Raw genomic sequence first — 17425 nt, 5'->3', positions numbered from 1 at the left:
CTTCTGCCTCTGGGACAAGAGATGCAGGTAGACCCAGAGCCCAAGTTGGAGCCTGCACCTAGTAAGAGGACTCTGCGGTGACACGAGGTGACTGCAGGACAAACAGCAGAGGAGATTAGACCAGCCCCCACTCCTGAGAGGGATACTGATTCGGAGGATGAGGAAGTGGGATATGGTATATGCTGCCTTTTGCTAACTCCACACTGATTGAAGAAGAGATTACCAACCCTTCTCACACTGCGTCAGGTGAAATCAGAGGGGGGGGCTCTCTGAGAACTGCCTGGGGTTCAGTGAGGCCCTGAAAGGGATGAATCAGGGCTCGGCCAAGGGACAGAGGGGTCCGAGTTGCAGGAGGGAACAAGTGATAGACTGGGGGAGGCCTCGTCAGGTAGACTGGAAGTATCCCAAGTATTGTCGGAACATGAAGAGGTAGATGAGATGGTACAGAGGTCGCAGAGAATCAGGAGACCACCGGATAGGCTGGCTTATGTAGCACCAGGGGAACAGAGTGTGGCCCCTACCGTTATGGGGAGCTATGTCACTGCCTTTTACAACTGGGTTGGACTTTGTGCTTTGCAGGAAGAGTTGGAAAATTATCTCAAAGTCATGAGGACGTGAGTAAATTTGGTGGGGGGAGAGTGTAACACCCTGGGAAAGGTAATACTAATGTAATGGTTGCTCTGTAGCAGCAGTGTTGGGGTTATGACTAGAGATAACGGGGGCTTTGGAGTATTTTTTCTTGTTGCACGCCTGAGAGTGAGTTGTTCAAGGTCTTTGGTTCGGTGGGAGATGGAGAGAGAAGATGCCAGAATGGAGAGGTTGTAGACTGCTGGACGGAGTGGACTTGGAATGGGGCCGGGACGGGAAATTGATGGAGGACTAACAGACGAGAAGCCATGAGCTTCAACATGCACATTAGACTGGCTCATTCACATGGGCTCTTTCTTTTTGTTTTCTTTACTAACCCTCTAGTCAAATTAAGAATTATAAAGCTAAATTGTCTAATTGCACTGTCTGTTATTTTGTGGTAGTGATTTGTAACGGGGAAACACATCACACGGCATCCACACAAACAAAAGGTTTTGCACCTCAGATTTCACTCGTCTGGCCTGGTCAGAGACTGTCTTCCCTAGACTAACACTGCCAGCTGAACCTGAAGGTTACAGTCATTTCTTGTAATGAGTTACCAAACTGAATATTGTTCCCTAATTGTCATCTGATATCTGAAAGTATATTGTTCCAATTAGTTCCACATTTGAAAATAAATCATTGGCGAGAATGACTTACTAGCAGTATCATAACAGGATCAGCAATAGCAAACCTAATCTGATGCCCTTTTATTCCCAGGATGCAAGCGATGATGTTGTATTACTTGAACTGCAGTTTTTGTGCTGATGGCCTTGCAATAAGGGCAATTTAATATTCCTTGTCAGCGCTGTTGAATCAGTGACAATAACCTCCTACTTTCACACCCATCCACGGAAATCGACCTAAAATATATTTCCCTCCCCACCCACATATTTCCAGTGCACGTTAGCCATTTAGAAAATCATCTGAAAGCACATATACTGTATATATATAATCCTGACAACACTCAGTACTGTCTCACTGCCTCCTCTCCAATTCCTTTACTGTCTCTTTTGTGCAAACCCCAGCAGAAAATTGTTCAATATTGTACTAAGTGTTGGGAAGGTCTCAAACTCAGTTCCTCTTACAGACAACTGTCTCTTGGAGGCACATGCCAGTGTACACATGTAAACTGACAGCACCCAGCTCTTTATCTCTTGACATTTCTGCTGCCACTGGTTAATACTGACATCTAACAGACATCTTCTCCAACCAAGCGCTAGGAAGCTCCAATTCATTGTCTTCACTTCCTGCTACAAGTTATTCTGATAGACCCCAACACCATCCTCTCTTTGGATATTGTTTAGAGCTGAACCCATGTATTGCAACCCTGACTGATTAAATATTTGCATTAACGAGCAGGTGTACAGCTGTACCAAATAAAGTGGCCACTGAGTGTATATTCCTTAATGGAATTAATTAATTGAACCATAGAAATTAGAACTTGTAATGAGATCTACTGATTAAATACAGCTTAAGAGGTTACTTAAGTAGATTTATTAATTTACATTATTCCAGAGAGCACATGGATGTGTTATAGAATTATTAAACATAACGGTTTGTAAAAATACTCATTGCCACAATCATTTCTAATTTTAATTATTCTGTAAAGTTTTATTTATTTATCTTTATCTGATGCATTTTGGCTCTGTAAGTACAATGCAAATAAATATCTTGCTTTTCTCAGATTTATCTTTCTCTCATAACATATAGAATAGATCTGGATTATATCAGTACACATTTTCTTAAAGACCACTACCCTGATAACTTGCATCCCACAGTGACTAATTAGGCCTGGAAGTGTATCTTTTCTAATAGAGCTATAAATCTTAAAGCTTTCTTCTTGTAAATAATACAATAACTTGCATACATGATGAACTTCTAATGCAAACTGTGGTCCACAGTGCTTCAGAGATGGAGTTGAAATGAAAGTGGACTCCACAACAAAGGAGATGAACTCAGTATGGTGATCAAAACCTTAGCCAGCCAGATGAGTTCTAATGGGGGACTAAGAGAAGAACAAAAGGTGGGGAAGGAGAGGAGTGCTTGAGCAGCATTCCAAAACAATGGGCATTTGTCACGTGAGGTGAAGGTATCTTCACCTCAAATATACAGGAGATCCCAGCCTGGGTGGTAATGTAACCTAATATTGCAGAGGCAGCTTCCACTGAATTCAGCACGACTGATTCATTACTATGCCTAAATGAAGGGATGATCACTTGTGCAAAAGCTGTCTGTGGCTAGGGAAGGTCCTAGCATGCAAGAGCTAACTCCTTCGATGCCCAATCGTTATACGAGTTGTGAAAGTCCACCACCCATATTTATTTATTGACTATAAGATGATAAGTACCAAACAAATACCCAAGTGAGTAATGTACCATTATAGATGGAGGTTGAAGAAACTGTAAAGTCATGTCAGTGCATTGTTGTAGATATTTGCACAATACCGCCATTGGCTGTTAAATCTACTTTACGATCTGCTCTGAACTGACTAATCTCAGAAGTTGTGTCCTTTTGGTGTGAGGCATAACTAGTCCCATTACTTCCCAAGTTTCTCTCTCTTCCTAGGGTCATACCCGAGACCAAATACTATATTCCAAATTCTTTTCCCACTCACTAATGCCTTTTTTTTTATAGATGAAAAATGCACAGGTTAAATAAATGTTTTCATGTCATAATCACTATTCTATTTATCTACTCTCCACTCGGAGATTCACTTTGGACCTCAGTGTAAGATGATATTTCGGGCAATTTACAGTGAATTTCCCTTCATGCAGCCAGAAGTGCAGCAGCTGTGAGACAACAGCTCAGCTGAAGGATTAGCTCTTACAGTCTGGGCTTATCTTTCTGGAGGAATATTGCAGAAATAATTTCCTGCATGGAGGTATCATTTAATTTCCTATTTTTAGATTCCCTATTAATGGCTCTGGCAGAGGACAGTTTGATCCTTTGTTCACCCTCAGAGATGGCTTTGAGTTGAATACTTATCATTAATGATTCATCTATACAGATTTCATTCTTGTTGAGAACAAGTTGCAGTTACAGTTTCAACCTCAGTAACGCTTGACAACTTTAACTATTGTTCTGTATTTTTTCATCAGACTAATACTATTGTGTCCCTTTATGAAATTCCAGACTCAACAGTGAGCAACCGTTTCAGATGAGAACCCTGAATGGGTAGCAGCTGTTGGTAAGGACTCTGCCACTGCCCTTTACAGCTTCTCTGGATTTGTCTTTTGTTTCTTTTTTCATTAACATCACCCTTCTGATTTCCACGTTCATCATCTAACCTTTCCGTCCCATGTCCCCGCTACACTTCTTTATAAACTCAAAGTTCCAGGATTCAAAGTACATTTATTATTAAAGTATGTATGCAGTATACAACCCTGAGATTCATCTTCCCCAGACAGCCACGAAACGAAGAACCAGCCCACCCGAAGAAAATCATCAAGCATCACACCCCCCTCACCCCCCAGCAACAATGGCAACAAAAAGAGATCAAGTGAAAACACAGTATAAAAACACAAAATCAGAAGTTATACTTCAGTATAGTTCAGTTTAGTTCTGTATATTCAACTATTATATATTCAACCGTTTCTATTTCTAAAAATAAAATCAAATACTAATTTTCTTCTGGTTTCTCTCACCATATATGCTGCATAAACTGCTGAATATTTTTAGCACATTTGGTTCTTGTTTCTAGCATCCATGGTGTCTTATTTTACAACTGCTTGATTTGCTGAGAGTGAGTAAATGGGCCTTACAGATTCAGCACCAAACTGAAGATTAATAACTTCCTCTTGCTTCAGAATTGCAAGAGTCAGTTAGCAGTCGATCAACATTGGACCAGAAGTAAACTGGTTGGAAGTTGACAGACTCGTTGACAAGTGTAGACACAAGACACTGCAGATAAGCAATCTGTGGATGAGCTCCTGGCATCTCAGCCTAAATATTGACTGCCTGTTTCCCTTCACTTGATCTCCTGAGTTCCTCCAGCAGGTTGTTTGTTGCCCTGGTTGACTAGTAGATAGATTAGAGAGTTGCTAAACCTATGCCAACGTGTTGTTGGGATAATCTGCTGAATGGAATCACATAGCAACAGAAATTTGATGATAATGACAAGTCTTTAGAACAGTGTTAGAGGTGTAATGAACAAAAGGTGGCCCATTCTGTCTACATGTACATACCAAACTCCCTCTCACTTCAATCCTACCTTTGTCCTGTAACCTGTACTCACTACGCTAGGTGCCCCAGCCACACTTAGAGGCTCGTTTCTGTCCCACAGGGTCCAAAATGCTTATTGCTTATTGCTAATGCTTGTTAGGACCTCACTGAGAATGAACTGTTCATTTGAAATACTCTGCAGGTCTAAGCCCAAAGCTGGTGAGTCTGGAACACAAAGCCCACAGGCCAAAGCTCAAAGGTCGAAGCCCCTAGGTCAGCAAGACTGGAGGTTGATGCCCCACTTCTATAGGTTCAGGGTCATGGTTTAGAGGTCAGAGGCCTGGATGTGACCTGTCCTGGGGTTGAAGGCCTATCAGTGTGTTTATGGGTGGGGAGAGGAGGAGAGGGGGATTTTAGGAAAGTGGTTTGTTTTGTTGTTGTTTGTTGTCTGCATGTTGTTCTGCTGGACATTGTGAGCGCGGAAGTGTTTGGTGACACTTGGGGACTGTCCCCAGCACATTGACACAAATGATAAATTTCACTAACGTTTTCATGTGCATCACGAAACAGATGTGATGGTGTTCATCATCAAGTTGGCCATTGCGGTGGACAATGATGGCCTGCCCCAGGGTCATACATTCATAGGGAAGTACAGCACAGAAACAGGCCCTTCAGCCCATCTAGTCCATGCTGAAACTATTTAAACTGTCTATTCCCATTGCCCTGCACCGAGTCCATAGTCCTCCATATCCCTACTATCCATGTAACTATCCAAGTTTCTCTTAAATGCTGAAAACATGTTCTTGCATGGACCACTCGTGCTGGAAGCTCATTCCACACTCTCACGACTCTCTGAATGAAGAAGTTTCCCCTCATGTTCCCCTTAAACTTTTCACCTTTCACCCATATCCCATGACCTGTGGTTGTAGTCCCACCAAACCGCAGTGAAAAAAAGCCTGCTTGCATTTACCCTATCTATATTTCCCTCATAATTTTGTACTCTGTACCTCTATCAAATCTCCTCTCAATCTTCTGCACGCTAAGGAATACAGTTCCAACCTATTCAATCTTTCCCTATAACTCAGTGCCTCCAGACCCAGCTACATCCTTGTAAATTTTCCCTCAACCTAGTTTACATCTTTCCTGTAGGTAGGTGACCAAAACTGCACACAATGCTCTCTCCAGGCTTTTAGTTCTGGCTGACTTTTGACTGAACTACTCACCTAAAACCTCGATTTCCTTGCTGAACAAGTGTAGATTTTGAGCTCCTTTAGAACAAACTGACCTGCAGTTCTCATAAGGCAGCAAACAGGAAAAACCTGCCCTTGGTCTCCTGCTCTCAGCAGTAATCTTTTGTCATTGCTATGGCTTCACCTCCTTCTCTGCAAATTAATGCCAGTTTGATTTCTCTCATTCTCAGTGCTAATAAAGCATCTCAGTCTTGAAACTCTTACTCTGTTGCTGTTTCCACAGATACTTCCTGTCCAGCGGAGTGTTTTTAGCATTTTCCATTTTAATACCGTGAGGCTGCCTGCTACTGATTTGACTCCGTTTTGCACAGTGGATGGTATATTTTCCAATCCTCAGGAAACCCTGTAACTGAGGGAGGTGAGGACACTTAAGGAAAGAAGAGGGATGATTTTATAGGAATCTTTTGTGGCAAGGAGGAGCAGAAGCAATTGTTCTGGGATCTGCCCTTCTGCAAAGAACTCTTTCAATACAAAGAACTCTTGTATTATTCTAGAGATTTGCTGAGAACATCCACAAGGAAATGAATCTCCAGGTTGTAGATGGTGACATATATGTAGTTCGATAATAAAATTTACTTTGAAACTTGAACTTTGAGCTTCCTGTCTATCAAAGGACAGAAAACAAGGGAAGTTCTGAGCAGTGGACTTTCGAAGAATTACAGTGAATTTGTCAGGGGGGTTTTAAAATAATGGACCATTTTCATACAGTTTAAATCAAGGGAACTATTCATAGCAGCAGACCAGATAACCCAAGGTGCCAGTCAAAAGAGCTAGAAATGACTACGTAAATATTTCAGGGCTGCTGCACTTACTGGAATGTTTACAGAAGATTTAATGCTGAGATAACAGTTGAAAGATGGTAGTTCAATGCTGATTACTTTATATTCTGACATTTTCAAACCCTCTGGCAAGTCTTGGCAGATGAGGCACATACACAGGGCAGAAACATGCTGCTTGATGGTTTGAATGGGATTAGTGGAGTGGACATTACTGAATATAAAACTGACAATCACCAACATAAGAATTGTTATGAGATTTCAGACTGCACTGTGCCTTTTCAAACTGGATTGTGATTCAGGAATATTTAAATACATGAATCAAGGGTAAAGATCTACATTCTAAGTGGCTTATTTAAGAACATATCAGGCAATATAAAGATCACTGGGTCAGACAGCCCATGACAGTTTGACTGATAACCCTCTGGAATTTTGGCTCTGATAAACATTGGATCAAAATTCCACATTCCACATTCCGAAACAACAGGCTGCGTGGCTCAAGAAGCTGAATTAGGGATGTAATTACAAAGCAAATATCGGACAGTAAGTTGAATATAATGCTCTGTGGATATATTTGATCATACTTATGTAAATTAAGATATAATGAGAACTCACACTTAAGCACCTTATTATACTCTTTGAATTAGATTTGGGCAGTTTATGAATTGATACGACGTAAATGCATTACTTTAATCTTTTCTACCAAATAATTTTGTGCAATCATCATTAAAATTCAACTGAATACAGTGGCATGAATAAATGGTATAATTCATGTTTTCCATTAGTATGATTTCCCCCGTAATAGGTGATACTTCAAACAGGCTTATGTAATGCATAGTACAATTAACAAACGATGACACACACAAAATTAAAATAAAGAAAATCTATTTTCCTACATTATATTAGTAACCACGTTTCAGAGTTACTTCACTGATTATAAAGTGCCACAGCCATTCTGTGTTTGTGAAATATATTGTTGTCGCATGAACTAAGTCACCGGAGAGAAGTATTGGCAGATATGAAGTAGTCTTCTTATCCGACAAAATGAGACACAGCTGGCATTGGATAGAGACCCTCTCAGAGGAAGAGGGTCTGTCTGACCCAACACTACACAACATTTTATATGCTAAAGATCAAAGGACAATTCCATATTTACAACACACACAAAGTGCCAGTGAAACTCAGCAGCCCAGGCAGCATCTATGGAAAAGAGTAAACAGTCGACGTTTCGGGCCAAGACCCTTCGGCAGGACTGGAAAAGAAGATAAGGAGCCAGAGTAAGAAGGTGGGAGTGGAGGAGGAACCTCAAGGTGGTAGGTGATAGGTGAAGCCAGGAGAGGAGGAAGGGTGAAGTAAAGAGCTGGGAACTTGTTTGGTGTAAGAGATAGTGGGCTGGAGAAGAGGAATCTGATAGGGGAGGGTAGAAGGCCACTGAAGACAGGGAAGGGGAGGAGCACCAGAGGGAGCTGATGAACAGGTAAGGAGATAAGGTGAGAGAGAGAAATGGGAATGGGAAGGGGGGAAGACAATTACTAGAAATTGGAGAAATCAATATTCATGCCATCAGGTTGGAAATATCCAGCCGGAATATAAGGTGCTGGTCCTCCAAACTGATCGCGGCAGTAGAGGAGGCCATGGACTGACATGTCGGAACGGGTATGGGAAGTCAAATTGAAATGGGTGGCCACTGGGAGATCCAACAGACTCCTCCAACAGACTCACAGGTGAAGTGTCACCTCACCTGGAAGGACTGCTTGGACAAGAGGAACCCTATCCCTGACTTCCTCTTCTCTAGCCTTTTACCTCTTTCACCAATCGACTTCCCACCCTTCCCCCTCTGATGGTGGACCTCCATTGCTGTCCTAAATGCCAGCGGTGTAACAGGCAATGAGAAAGTACTGTAAATGAGATTCCGATTCGAACTATTCCATTAGTCCGATTCTTCCTTTTGCTATACAGTTTGTTTCTCCTCACATACCCGTTGGTTCTTTGACCACTGCCCTATGCCAGGATAATATACAGTAGCTAATTACCCTACCAGTTATTTTGGGATTTGAGGGGAAGTGTAAACTCCACATGAGCACAGCCATGGTCAGGACAAACTGCAACTCACTGCAGCTATGAGGTAGTCGCATTAACTGTAGAACTAATGCAAACTTTTAAAAAATCAATTACAAAATAAATAAATTATTTTCTAGCAATATTAATAGCCAGTTGCATAGGGAAAAAAAGTGAAATACTTTTCAAAACACTTCAAAATAAACCTGTTAGTCTCTTTGCGGCCAGAAGAGGCAACTTAAATTTTCAGATGTTGTGCTCTTCTGCCCCCTATTGCTCATTTACAGCTTTCCACTGGAGAGTGATTTAGGAGCCTAATCAAAAAACAACAGACATCTTATAGCAGGATAAACTCCCTGTAGGCTAGAGAAAAATACATTTTCTTTCAATATCTAAATATTAAAAAGGCCTCTCAAGTCATTTGCACTGTTAAGGAAGTTTGTGCTGGTGTGGTTGTAATCTAAACTCTTGTGTTCCTATCCACCCACTGTAATCTTTCACCTCCTCAATGACCTAGTATCACACTCTGCCATAAAAATATTCAAAGATGCTTTTGCTGCATTTTGAATATGAGAGTTCCAAAGGTTCATTGCGCTCAGAGAGAAGAACTGACTTAATACTGGCTTTTATAACAAGAGGAATTGAGTATAGGAGTAAAGAGGTCCTTCTGCAGCTGGTGAGACCCCACCTGGAGTATCGTGTGCAGTTTTGGTCTCCAAATTTGAGGAAGGACATTCTTGCTATTGAAGGAGTGCAGCGTAGGTTCACAAGATTAATTCCCGGAATGGCGGGACTGTCATATGTTGAAAGATTGGAGCGACTGGGCTTGTATACACTGGAATTTAGAAGGATGAGAGGGGATCTGATTGAAACATATAAGATTATTAAGGGATTGGACACACTGGAGGCAGGAAGCATGTTCCTGCTGATGGGTGAGTCCAGAACTAGAGGCCACAGTTTAAGAATAAGGGGTAGGCCATTTAGAACAGAGATGCGAAATAACTTTTTCACCCAGAGAGTGGTGGATATGCGGAATGCTCTGCCCCAGAAGGCAGTGGAGGCCAAGTCTCTGGATGCATTCAAGAGAGAGTTAGATAGAGCTCTTATAGATAGCGGGGTCAAGGGATATGGGGAGAGGGCAGGAACAGCATACTGATTGTGTGTGATCAGCCATGATCACAGTGAATGGCGGTGCTGGCTAGAAGGGCCGAATGGCCTACTCCTGCACCTACTGTCTATTGTCTATTGTCTATTACTGGTCAGACCCCACTTGGAGTACTGTGCTCAGTTCTGGTCGCCTCCCTACAGGAAGGATGTTGAAACCATAGAAAGAGTGCAGAGAAGATTTACAAAGATGTTGCCTGGATTGGGGAGCATGCCTTATGAGAACAGGTTAAGTGAACATGGCCTTTTCTCCTTGGAGCGACGAAGGATGAGAGGTGACCTGATAGACGTGTACAAGATGATGAAAGGCATTGATCATGTGAATAGTCAGAGGCTTTTCCCCAGGGCTGAAATGGCTAGCACCAGAGGGCACAGTTTTAAGGTGCTTGGAAGTAGGTACAGAGGAGATATCAGGGGTAAGTTTGTACGCAGAGAGTGGTGAGTGTGTGGAATGAGCTGCCAGTGACAACGGTGAAGGCGGAAACGATAGGGTCTTTTAAGAGACTCCTGGATAGGTATGTGGAGCTCAGAAAAATAGACTATGGGTAACTGTAGGTAATTTCTAAGGTAAGGACATGTTCGGCACAGATTTGTGGGCCGAAGGGCCTGTGTTGTGCTATAGGTTTTCTTTGTTTCTGTGTTTCTATTGATACCTTTACTGAATCAAAGAGTAGGACACTGAGAACTCCACAACCTCTATCCATGTAGGTGATAATTTTCCATGTTTCCTGACATAATAAATAATTTCACATTTTCCCACATTAAACTCCATTTGCCAAGTCTTGTATCCATAGCTCTTCTGCAGTTCCTTCACTCACTTTGCTACTTTCCTTTGTATCATCAGAAAATTTAGTATGTGTACTTCCAGTACGTTCCTGTAAGTAATTACTATAAATTGTAAAATGCGACACTAACAGCAAGTCCAGTGGCATCCTGCCAACCAGAAAAAAAACCACATCATTGTTGATGGTCTGGTTTGGATATTAACTGGACTAGAATATATGGTGTGTGGGCGAGTGTTTTCTCTGTGCATTCGGATGTCAGCTCGAATCCAGTCAGAAGAGGAAGCGACATGACCAAGTTAGAGACTGGTTTGATTGATTTTGGGGCAGAGGAAGGTAAATGTGGGGATGTTAACCCCAGGCCCCAGACAGCTTTGTATTGGGAGGGAAGAGTCTAGCCTTGAGAAGGATTTTGGGTGACTGGGGAGGAACATTACTACTACTCCTGGTTTACAGCTGATCTATTACTACTAGCACACTTATCTTTTATTCAAAGTAGTTCTCACTTCCCTTCAGCTGCTGTGTTTCCTGAATGTAGGAAATCCAGCGAAGCATAATAAACGGGCTAAGTCAATCAGTCTTACCAAAATGGTTAAGTTGACAATCCATCCTTTGGATACATTAAATATCTGCTCCTTACGCATCCTCTGTTGTACTCAAAAGTGAGCAGATTGGAACTGGATTCAAAGTTCAGACTGTTTTTATAATTCTGACCTCTGACCCAACTCCAATTGTCCTTTCTTTGGAGTTACTCATCAAATACAATATCTTGCAGGAATCTTAGCATATTCAGAAATAAGCAATCAAACTTTCTCAGCCAATTTACATAGATATATATTTTTGGAACAGGTATGTTGAGGTGGTTCCGAATACATGGATTAATGTGTTAAGAAATTAATCTCTGACCAATAGTGTAACATTGTGGCATAGTAGCATAGTGGTTAGCACAACGCTTCACAGCAGCAGTGATCTGGGTTCAAATCCCACCACTGCCTTTAAGGAGTTTGTCTGTTGTCCCCATGACTGCGTGGGGTTCCTCCCACAGTCCAAAGACATATCAGTTGGTGGGTTAATTAGTCACTGTAAATTGGTGTGGCTCCAAGGTTTGGAAGGGTCTATTCCGCACTTATCTCAGTAAAATAAAATAAAAATTGTGGGGTTTCTTCCAAAGTTTGGTTCATTGAGCACAATGGATTGCAATTTCAGAAGCAGAGGCAAAGAGCAAATACTAGTGCTTGCTGGCAATGGAGTGTAAAGAGATGAAGGAAGCTAAACAATCTGCTACGTTGGTATCCGTGCTCTGTAAAAACATCACCCCTCTCACTTGCCCCAACACCCTGTATCCTCCTGTTTATTTCTACTTCATGTATTCATGGAAGTTGCTATGCAACTATGACTTAATTGAAACTCTTCCCTGAATTTTATGCTACTCTCAGAGGTTCTTATATTTTTGTTATTATAATGCTGTTAAATTTTATTCCATTTCTGACCTGACAAATAAGTATCTCCATAAGCTGTATGTTCATGAGAATGATGCTACTATAATTGTCAGCAGATTCTGCATTTGAATAATTCAACATAGTGGAAGCACACAGCAACTTGAGAATCTCCAGTGTGTTCTGCTTTTATTTCAGATTTCCAGTGGTTTGCTTTTATTTTTGGAATCTGTTCAAATGCTCTATTTTAAAAGATGATAACACAAAAGAATATATTCTGATGTTCTGCTTAAGTGCTAATTTACAGTCAATGTGTGATAAATCATTTCCTTGGTGGTGCTCTTAGTGCAGCTGGCAATAATTACAGCAATGGGCTAAACCCACATTGTCATTAAATTCTTCCGTGTGAGGACATGTCCTGCATATCCAAATTTTTTTAACTGAGCCAGTACTATAGTTTAATACTATCTCAGCTTGAAGGCATGCATGATATTTAAACAGTGCACCGAATTTGAATTTTCAGAGCTCTTACTAGAAGTAAGAGATTAATACTCTTAATGCAGTTATAGCTATGGACATGGCAATGGTCCTTTGTCCTTATTGCTAAGTGACCTGAAAAGCCCCGAAACAAGGAGCTGGTCAATTTGTATCTATCTATCTATCTATGTATCAGCATGCAGTGTAGAATAAGCCCTTCTTACCCTTCAAGCCCAGCAATCCTCTGATTTAATCCTAGCCTAAAAACAGGACAATTTACATTGACCTACCAACTGGAAGGACAATGGGAGGAAACAGGAGCACCTGGAGGAGATGCACGAGGTCACAGGGGGAACATACAAGCTCCTTACAGGCAGCGGCATGAATTGCAGCTGGATCACCTGCACCGTAAAGTGTTGTGCCATGCCCATCGGACATACTGTATATAGACATTTTCGGTCTGAACGATGTTTGTGTACCATACAAGTATCAATTATGCATATAACTAATAAAACTCACTTTTAAGTTATTCACCTGTATATAATCTGATTGCTTTTATGGCAGCATTTGTCCATACTTAGACACTGAGTCGGAACTGCCTTTATGTACATATAAGATGTAGATCATGTTCATACAGTACATTCTGCCTGTCATCCTGTCAGTATTGGACTGAAACGTGTGCAAGCACTGTTCCTTTTCGTTATTGGCCCTGGTCAAGACACAGATTCCCTACAGATGCTTCATATGCAGTATGAAATTACATACAACCATCTATTCATGAGGCCTTCTTCTTCTGTCTTAGTACAGGAGTGGTGAAAACTCGCTCTGCTGTAAAATCTGTCCATCATTCTGGAATTCTAAATTACACCACATTGATCAAAGAAGGTCACAACAGGACTGATTGATGTTGGAGTGATAAAACATATAAAGGGATGGTGCTGGGGGTTTTGGTAAATAGTATTGTTTGCTTTTTCGCACAATTCTTCCAAAAGTGTCGTGATGAAATAGCACAAATTATTAAGTTATTTCAAGCATAAGTTATAGCCACTGTAATTTTTTTTTGAAATGGCTTTAAAATTACTGACTAAGCCACCCCACAAGAAAGGCTAAGCTGCCTAAATACATAGATTAGTATCAATGTGATTTAGTTCTTTAGATTTTGAGTGATTTATACAGTAGCTATAGACACAGGAAGAGCTTCTTCCCCTCTGCCATCCAGTTTCTGAATGGACAGTGAACCCATGAACACGACCTCCCTACTGTTTTGCACTACTTATTTAGTGTAACTATTATATATGGATGAATGCATATGCTACAGTTCACAGTTTTTACTATTACTGCCGCAAGAACAACAAATTTCACAACATGTGCCGATGAGTTAAACGCTTTGCAATTTTGGATGATTTATGCAGCTTGTATTTTCTTTTCATCTAAATATCTAGGAAATGACTGCTACCTTTTTTCCTTTTGGATATTTAGTTGGAGTATAATTAAAACAACTCCACTTTCTTAGAAGCTTGTGTAAATTAGACATGTTACCAAAACTTTGTCAAATTCTATAGATACACAGTGGAGAGAATCCTAACTGGTTGCATCCCAACCAGTGCTCAGGAATGAAAAAGGCTGCAGAAATGGTACATACAGCCGAGTCCATCACAGCCAAACTCTCCGTATCATTGAATACGTTTACATCCAGCCGAGTCCATTACTCACATACAGCCGAGTCCATCACAGCCAAAGCTCTCCATATCATTGAATACGTTTGCATACAGCCGAGTCCATTACACACATACAGCCGAGTCCATCACAGCCAAAGTTCTCCATATCATTGAATACGTTTGCATACAGCCGAGTCCATTACACACATCCAGCCGAGTCTATTACACACATCCAGCCGAGTCCATCACAGCCAAAGCTCTCCGTATCATTGAATACGTTTGCATACAGCCGAGTCCATTACAGTACATACATCCAGCCAAGTCCATCACAGTACACACATCCAGCCGAGTCCATTACAGTACACACATCCAGCCGAGTCCATCACAGTACACACATCCAGCCGAGTCCATTACACACACCCAGCTGAGTCCATTACACACATACAGCTGAGTCAATTACATACATACAGCTGCATCCATTACACACATCCAGCCGAGTCCATCACAGTACACACATCCAGCCGAGTCCATTACACACACCCAGCTGAGTCCATTACACACATACAGCTGAGTCAATTACATACATACAGCTGCATCCATTACACACATACAGCCGAGTCCATTACACAAATACACCCAAGCCCATTACAGCTAAAGTTCTCCATATTATTGAATACATTAACATGGATTTCTGCCACAAGAAGGCAGGATTCATCATCAAAGACCCTCTGCCATCCATGCCATGCCCTTTTCTCGCTACTACCATCAGGCAGGAAGTACTGAAGCTTTAGGATTCCCAGCCCTGGGTTCAGGAAGAGTTATTACCCTACAACCATCAGACTCCAGAACTGGCATGGATAAATTCCCTCACCACCACTCTGAACTGATTCTACGACTTACAAACTCACTTTAAAGGACGTTTTACAACTCATGTTCTCAGGGATATTTTTCTTTACACAATTTGACTTCTTTTGCACATCGGCTGTTTGTCATTATTTATTTATGTATAGTTTTTGGTAAAAGCCTATTGTAGTTCTTTTTTCCTGTGAACATCTGCAAAAAATGTATTTCAATGTAGTACATGGTAATGTATACATACCTTGAAAATAAATTAATTTTAACTTTGAAAGCAAAAGCTACTTTTCTTTCTCCACTTTCAGGTTGAATTGAGAAATTCTTCATTCTTGAATGAGTTATCTGAGTTCTAGCAATTGGTCACCCTTCTCTCGATCTTGATGGTTCAAATATCAAAATTAGTTAATGGTTATGCTTTTCAAAGCAGTTATGTAAATTGCATGCTGTTGGGACAGGTTAGTATTGTTTTAGTAACCAGTTTTCAATGTGACATTTTCAGACTGGCTCTGGGTCTCACTAGGAACATAATGCATCTGTTTGACAGGACACCCCATTCCTGTTGCTTAGAATTATTTATAACCATAACATTTCAATCAAAGAGAATGAAAAAGTGAGAACCTTCCCTTAATCCTCTACTTATCAACAGGGAAGTAATTTAATTGGAAAAGATGTGAGTTAGCCCATTGCCTGCAGTGAGGAAAGGTAGGGGACAGCTCCTGTCACACACAACACAGGGCAGAGGATGTGCCTGAGACTGGAAAGTGAAGATGAGCCAGCAAGTTCTCATCTTTCACTGTATGTATCAGGAGACCAATAATTAAAAATTGCTGGGAAGATGTTTTGTTCACTTGTTTTGCTCTCTGAAGGTATTCGATTTCTCTTCACATAGCTAGAACAGCAGAACAAGTACCTGCATGTAGGTGGCCCAGGACAGGGTGCGTTTTGATGCTCTGAGCTGGGCCCAGCACACAGATGCAATTAGAAGGAAGGTCTCTACATTCGTTGAAGGTTAAGGAGGCTTGGCATGTCACTGAACTCTCAAACTCCTATTGTTCAGAGTAACATGGCCAGTTACATCTTGGTCTGATAAAACAATTCAAATGTGTAGAAGCAGGGAAATTTGCTTAGTAATCTCAGCCCAATACATCATGGACACATCCCTCTCTGCCACTGTAATACACTCAAAGTGCTGGAGGAACTCAGCAGGTCAGGCAGCATCTATGGAAATGAACAGATGGTCGAAACCTTTCCTCAGGGCTGAGAAGAAAGGGGGAAAGAATATTCCCAGTGATAATATCTCCATGAAATATTAGCTCAAGAAGACTGTATCTATTTTCCCACCAATTAGACCATGCTACTGTTAGACCAGAGATCAGAAGCCTGCAGTCCCATTATACCAGATTAAAGAACAGTTACTTCCCTTCAACTATTTGTTTCTTGAACCAACCTGCATAACTCCAAATACTACCTCAGCATAGTAACACTATGTTCACTTCCTACTACAAGGACTTTTTTTGTTCTAATTGTATTCTTCGTTTTATAATTTTGTATAATTTAGGTTTATGATTTTTTTCGTGACTGTTGTGACTCTAATGCTACGTGCCTGTGATGTTGTTGCAAGCTTCTCATTCACATATGCATGACAATAAACTTGACTTTCAAGTATGGAAAGGGCAGATCTTCCAACTGAGAAGCTGCATGAATCCTTTGTTTCCTTCATAGCTCACTTCATTTTAATGTTCTCTAACTTCCTAAAGCAAATAAAATATGTATAACTAGACAATTTGTGAATAATATACTCAAAAGTTCAACATATTAATACTTCTATGAAATAACAACATTCAAAGTTCAAACATCTAGTAGCTTTATTATCGAAGTACATATATGTCATCTTACACTACTTTGAGATTCACTTTCTTGCGGGCATTCATAGTGAACACAATAGAAGCAACGAAAACCCGACAGACAAACATCCAACATGCAAAAGACAACAAACTGTGCAAATACAAAAAGAAAAAAAAAAGAAAAAACTAAACAATAAGTATCAAGAAAATGAGATGAAGAGTCTTTGAAAGTGAAACTATAGGCTGTGAGAACAGTTCAGTGTTGGGGTGAGTGAAATTGAGTGATGTTATTTCTTTCTGGTCCAAGAGCCTGATGGCTGAGGGGTAATAACCA

The sequence above is a fragment of the Hemitrygon akajei genome, chromosome 4, assembly GCF_048418815.1.
Source record: "Hemitrygon akajei chromosome 4, sHemAka1.3, whole genome shotgun sequence".
Lineage (NCBI taxonomy): Eukaryota > Metazoa > Chordata > Chondrichthyes > Myliobatiformes > Dasyatidae > Hemitrygon > Hemitrygon akajei.
The sequence above is the reverse complement of the archived record's forward strand: the minus strand, read 5'-3'. Positions refer to the sequence as shown.